This window comes from Triticum dicoccoides, chromosome 3B (assembly GCF_002162155.2).
Source record: "Triticum dicoccoides isolate Atlit2015 ecotype Zavitan chromosome 3B, WEW_v2.0, whole genome shotgun sequence".
In the NCBI taxonomy this organism is placed as follows: Eukaryota; Viridiplantae; Streptophyta; class Magnoliopsida; order Poales; family Poaceae; genus Triticum; species Triticum dicoccoides.
In genome coordinates, this window is record NC_041385.1 from 766,084,258 (window position 1) to 766,091,037 (window position 6,780).

The 6,780-nt window shown below is 48.6% G+C and overlaps 1 protein-coding gene across 1 annotated transcript in view; it reads left to right on the plus strand.

Annotated features, from left to right (window-relative positions):
- The first annotated feature begins 6,035 nt into the window (after window positions 1-6,035).
- Window positions 6,036-6,780, plus strand: part of LOC119278379 (kinase-interacting family protein-like) — a 5,265-nt gene continuing 4,520 nt past the window's right edge. The window contains exon 1 of the mRNA XM_037559734.1: window positions 6,036-6,202. The gene's annotated coding sequence lies outside the window, so the exon portion shown is untranslated. The remainder of the gene's footprint in view (window positions 6,203-6,780) is intronic.

A 6,780-nucleotide genomic window follows, 5' to 3' on the forward strand; every position in this document is an offset into this window, starting at 1 on the left:
CTATATCAGAGTTTTGTTTTGTTGGAATATACAGACTATAAAACAGAAATATGTCCGACCGGGATATGAAGGCATTGAACCTTTATTGCTGTGGCTTTTTGAAATAAAAATTATATAAGTTCATCGCTTTGATTTCCTGAGCGCACTAAAAATTAAACTATAGTCAGACTAGCCACTTGTCTTGTTAGCCCATCTGATATTTTGATGCTTAAATTGGCAAACCGAATATATCATGATGCCTAATTCCCAGTATCTGGATCCTTGCTCTGTTTTATCTGAAACAGGAATGCCACTTGAAGAACAAGGATATGGGGAAAGCTTTTGGATGACTTGCGACTAGGGTGCCACCAACGAAGTGCACATGGCTGCTGCATTTTCTCAGTAGCAGTTCTAACTGTGTTCATTTTCACTAGTAGTGGATTAATGGGGTTACTATTTCACACTCCTGTCCTGTGGCATCAGTAACTCTCTCGCCTGGTCTGTTTGTGTAGTTGTCTTGTGGGATTTGGAAAAGTGTTGCAGTCTTGTGTGGTTCCACTGCTTGCATTTGGACAAGTGCCTAAGAAAGCTCCGTTGAAGCCACAATATGACTAGGCTTCTACTCCCTCCGTTCCAAAATAAATGACTCATAAAGGGATGATCCGCGGCCGTGTAATCTGAGCCAGAACACCTAGGCCCACGGGCCTCTGTGATCCGTGAACGGGCCTATTCACACGACCGAAAGTTGTTATCTGGTGCTTGACGCCCATATAGTCCACCACTCACACGTCATCGTCGGCCGACGCTCATCCGCGTAGCTGACCGCTGATGATGTGTCGATGCCGTTGTAGAGTTGGTCGGGAATCAGCCCGCCATTGTCAAACCCGACTAAGAGGTTGTTTGATTGGCATCCTTGCTCTGCCACGCCTAACTTGAACTCTGCCTGAAAACTGACTGAGTAGTGTTTGGATGCTCTCCATATAAGCACACACTAGCCTGGCATAGTGAAGTCAGCTTCTTACTTAGCCTGGGCCCTTAACCCAGGCATGTTGCTTAGTCTGCATCAGGTGTTGGAAATAGGTTGCCCGGGTGCTGCCTGACAACTGATTCCACTTCAATCAGTATATTCACATGTGAGCCATGTCTAAAAGTATGTATTTTTTAGCATTGATCGTTCTCCAGGCGTGGACAACAACCAAACATGGTATGACTGGTTAGGCAAAAAAAATTCTATTTTCCAAACTAGGCTCAGGCGAGAACCAAACAGGCCGTAATTGCGACACACCCCGTTGTATTGGCCGTAGGATCTCAACAACCTGAACAGGCCAACGGTTGAGAACTGGTCTAGCTCAGCCATCATGGACGTAGGGTCCGCGCAGCGGTTCGGAACTAGTATAGCCCAGCCATCATGGACGCAAGGCCCACGCGACCTGTACAACCATGAGGTGCCTAGAACATCAACGATAAGTGCAGACCTCTAGATCCAGATTTAGGCATAACCACCGCCAAAGAAGGAGACTGGACCAGAGCTTCCCACCACCACACTTCTTGCCACCCACACAACCAAGAAACATAGCCACCACCGCCGTCATGATGCCCGTCAAAGAGCTAACCATGCAGAACATTGCCTCGGCATTTAAGGCCCCAATGCCAGCCCACCCCAAACCTGCAACCACTCACTCCTAAGGGACAAGTGGAAAGGTCATTCCTTCACCACCCCGGGCAGTCCAAGGCCCGTGTCCTATCCCCGGACACAGGCAAATGAAGGACACTTCCCCCACCCTGCCCTAGCGGGTAAGGCGTGAGCCCCCGACATGCAGGGGATGGAATGGAACCACGACCTGGTGGCGGAAGATTCGCCAACCTTGGCGGCGATCCGACCAGTGGCCAACCCTATGGTCTCGGTTCACACAGCTCCGGTTAGAGTAGATGGGAAGCCCTCCTCAGACCGACATCACTAAAGATCGAGAGAGAGGGGCACATTGCCACAAGGGAGTGCCACCACCGAAGATCGACCCCCACCAGCTGTACTCTCCATGGTGCTCTATGCAAGCCAAAGAATGAGTTGACGGCTGGTTGATGTCCCGGTCTGACCTACGCTAGCACTGACTGCTAGGAACCATCACATAATCTCATTTTCTTTTGAATAATTTGGATTATTTTTTCAGAAAAAGGATCATACCTATTATAAAGATTAATCGGATGTACAAAACACCTCAAACATAATAAAAATTACATCGAGGTCTGTGGACCACCGAATGACCATTGTCACCGCCAGAACGAGCCGCCGAGGTACGTGCCCCTAAGGACCAACGCCCTATCATCGCAGTCATCACTATTGAATCCTTGAATAGATCTGGAGAACCTGACACCAAATATCGCCGTTGCGTACGCACGATAAGAAACTCTAACCTCGTCACCCCGAGGAGCTGACAGAAATCTATGCAGGAGCTCTGTCTAATACGTCCGAACAGACGAACATGAGGAGGACCGGAGCCCGAAGACTGACTCGAAGAAGAAGCGCCACCATTTGTCCAAACTTCGCCCCTGCGAGGACTAGCTAAAACTCTACCTATCTACTAGCCAGATTCGAGGCACCAAAAACCCCCTCCCTGCCACCGGCCGCTAGAGCGGTGAACGGAGGGGAGACGAATCCACGGACTCGCCGGTGGAGATCGAGGGTAGAAAGGCTTTCCCTAGGCGTCTTGCGAGAGGGGAAAGAAAAGGTAATTCTAATAGTTTGGATTGCTTTACACATGTTGCTTGAACATACAACATTTCCATACATGTCCCTTTATTGTAAAAACATGAACAATTGAGCCAAGCTTGCCGCTGAATGATGGTTGCTAGCCATCACTTTAGTTAGAAGATTGTCGTAAATAATAATTGAAAAAACACAAGGTAAATGAACCGTAGATTTTTCTTTGCTTTTTATATAGTGCTAAAATGAGCCGGAGATGTGTGCATCTATCTCTAAGAAGAAAGACAAGAATTGATCGCTTGCTTGATATTACGGGCTTAAGAGGACGGGGTGTAGACCCGTTGACTAGGCAGGTGGGTAGCTGCCAACCCACCCGAGTTCGAGCCCTGACTCGGATGCGCGGTGCTCACGGAGTTTCTCCTTAAAAAAATCAATGATGGTTAGCCCTTGGGTTTGTCTTATTTTTCTATATTACGGGCTTAATGGGCTCTAGTTTTTAGTTTGGGCTGGACTTGGATGGGCCCTGATTGTCTAGCCATGGCCAGGAAGGGGGAGGCATCAGATTTTCTTCACTCCATCGACCAGTCTCGAATCTCTTGATCCCCTTTCCACCCAAATCCTGAACCCACGGAATGGAAGGAGACACGCCGCCGGCATGTGTATCCAAGGTGCTCAACTACGACAACCTCTTGACGGAGATCATCGTCCGCGTCGGCTTCCCCACCAGCCTCGTCCGTGCCTCCTGCGTCTGCAGGCGCTGGCTCAGCCACTCCTCCGACCGCGCATGTCTCCGCCGTTTCCGCGAGCTCCACCTGCCCAGACTCCTCGGCTTCTACCTCAAACGAAGCTATCTGTACGCCGCCGCACGTTTCTTCCCGATGCTGCCACAACCCTCGGAGCTCGGTGCCGTCATCCGCTGCGCAAACTTCAGCCAGAGGCCATTCTTCTCTGGAAAAGAAGGGAATACCATGGTGGGCTGCTCGAACGGCAGCGTCCTCACCCGCCGCCTAAACTTCAGTGGCCTGGACACGTACGAGCTTGTATTCGCGGTGTACAACCCGTTGTGCAATGAGAGAGGTATGGCCATCCTCCCAGGATTACATCTCAGAATCCCAGATGCCAGCTGTTTGTGCAATTGGGCACAACTCTTCTCCAAAGAAGGGCATGGGTCGTCCTACTTTTCTGTCATCGTGGATAATACCATAGAACCTAGGTGAATGTGTATATGTTGCAAAATGGTGATGATGCCTGGCACAGACATCTCACCTTCGCGTCGGACCTCCTCCGGTATCCACGATCTAGGCCCAAAGCCGTGCTCGTTGACAACAAAATCTATGTCGCGGCCAGCGATGCAATTGTTGTGCTGGATTTGACGTCCTCAATCTTATCGACAATTCAGCTCACACACGGGGTGAGTTTTGACCTACGAGGCGCCACCATGTTGTCGCGGGTTGACGATGGTTCTGGTGTATATCTCATCCATATCAAGTTGCTTCAACTTCACATCTAGTTCCACAATGGGGTCAATTGGCTGCTGGTGGACACCATTTGCTTGAGTGAAATCTGTGTTGATTTGCTTGAGGATGAGCCTACTCCTGATATCCAGATAACCCATGTGGGGGACTATAATGAGTTTGTATTCTTGAAGATGGGTCGATGTGCTCTCTACTTGGATGTCAAGCGCATGATGCTGCGTAAAGTGTAGGAGATGACAACAGAAGAGCATTACTTGGGTGATATCTATCCTTTTATGATGAGATGGCCTCCCATTTTCCCTACTCTCAGTCCTGCAAGATTTGCCTTTTTCCCTTTTGGTGATCTGTAGTGTACTTGTAGAGTTTACCTAGTTTTGCAATGTGCATTGTGCATCTCACTCTTTAGTATAGTGTGGAGTGGTGTTACATATGTGGTTAATTCTTTAGATCAAACAATACTATTCAAGCCACATTATAGTATTCTTGTCGTGAGGTAATTTGAAAGCACTTATGTATTGTTTCCTTAGGCCTTTTTAGCAGTACTAGTTAAGCGAGATTAGTGAATGCTTGACGTAAGATGGTTTGAAATCACCTCTGTATTGATTTACTGGGACATCTAACAATACTAGAGGTGGCATTAGTGGCCTTGGCCGCGTGAAGGTTGCCGCGGCCACGCCCGAGAAGGAGGGTGGTGACCAGAAGGAAGGCGCGGTGCCAATGGACTCTGATAATGGTGCGGCGGAGGACGGCTAGAAGCGGAGCCCAGGTGAGGTCTCTGGGCCTGAGTCCGGGCAGTGCGAGGCCGAAGATGATGGGAAAAATAACACCAAAAGTGCGCAGAGTAGAGATGGTCGATAGGGGTTGCAAACAGCGATGAGATTTCCCCCAAGGGGATGACGTTGTATCATGTTTCCAACCTTTTCATACCGATTTGCCGTTTTTTGGTAGTGACACTTATGTCTTCCTTAATTATACTACTGGGCACCATGTTTTAGCCTGACATGTACATCATATATGTAGCAATTATTTGCTCCGTCCGAAAATACTTGTTAAAAAAATAAATGTATCTAGACGTATTTTAGTTTCAGATACATCTATTTTTACGCATTTCTGCGATAAGTATTTCCGGACCGAGGGAGTAAGTAGCAAAGCTTCATCTGTAATCTTATGCTCATTTTACAGTTTGTTTCTATAGCCATTGAAAATTCATATCCAGATTTATTCAGGAAATTGCTAGTTGTGGTTATGAAATTTGAACCCTGGAAACGTGCTCACTCCCAGTTCTGGGTGGGAACCCGGTTCGAATCCTCACCTGCAACAAAGTTCAAATGCAGCCCTGTTTGATGAGAAGCCCATCTGACAGTGTTTTTTCAGAAATGATTTTCTTGGAAGGCATTTTCTACGGCCATTGAAATCTCTTACCCGGAGTGGTTGCCAATGCCGGCACTACATTTATATTCAGGAAGTTTGGCGAGATCCGTTTTCGAAATTCGAATCGTACTAAGTATTTTCACGCGCGATCCTGCTTCCTGCGAGCCCCCGGCTGTTCCGTTCTAACGCTCGTCCGCAACCACCCCGCTGGTGTAGATAAATGGCGCCCTTAATAAAGCCGTCCTGTAACGGATGATGGTTGGTTTTTGGCGCTAGGTTAGTTGGATTTTCTACTCTTTCTACTCCTCCGAAGTGCTTTGCAATTAATTACATTCACTGCCCCCGGTCAACCGCCCCGCGGGCACCAGGTCTCATCCGGGCCGCCCGTTGTACCCGTGGACGGCTGGGATGAAGGATGGGACCTGCCCCTGCCCTTGGGGCCGAAGGAAGCTTGGCTTGGACGACACAACAATTCAGGGGCTAGCTATATATGCAGAGCTCAGCTCAGCTCAGCTCACGAGTAGTACTAGTGTGAAAGGTTCCGTCACTCGCTCCACTGTCGACAGCTGCTTCTTCTTCTCTTGTGCTTTCGCCTTCCGGGGAGGGGAGGGGAACAATGGCGCTCTCTCCCTCCTCCTCCGCCATGGCTCTTCCTCGCGTGCGCTTCTGCTGACTTGTAAGTCCATCTCTCTCTCTCTCTCTCTCTCTCTCTCTCTCTCTGCCCGTTTCTTTTCGCTTCTAGAGAGAATGATTCAGTGTCTCTCCCCTCTTTGTAGCAGCCGGGAGGGTTAGTAACTTTAATTTGAAAGAAATGCCTTGAACCATCTCATACTCCATTAGATTCCGACACAAGCTCTGTCGGAGTTTCTCTATGTTCCAACCATGACCATGCACGGCCCATGAACCGAGATGAACAATTGCTTACTGGAAGCTTGTTTCATAAAGAGTTCCCCACCTTGCTTGTCCTGCACAGCAACACTGGTCAGTAGTAATTCCATACCGTACTGCTCCTTGAGGTATATGTACATACATCCCCCATACCCACCCACCCACCCAAAGTAGTTACATTGGTCAGTAAAAAAGGTCCAGATTTTAAGACCTGGCCCTGTGTTTGTGTTTGGAAAACAAACAAGGTGTTTATATATAGCACTAGAGGCCAGTGATGAGCTCCACTGCCTAGCAGCAGGAGAGCTCGTACGGTGTCGCCGGCCGTCTCTTTTTTGTGCAAAGCAAAAGAGACAAGGTTCTTCTCAA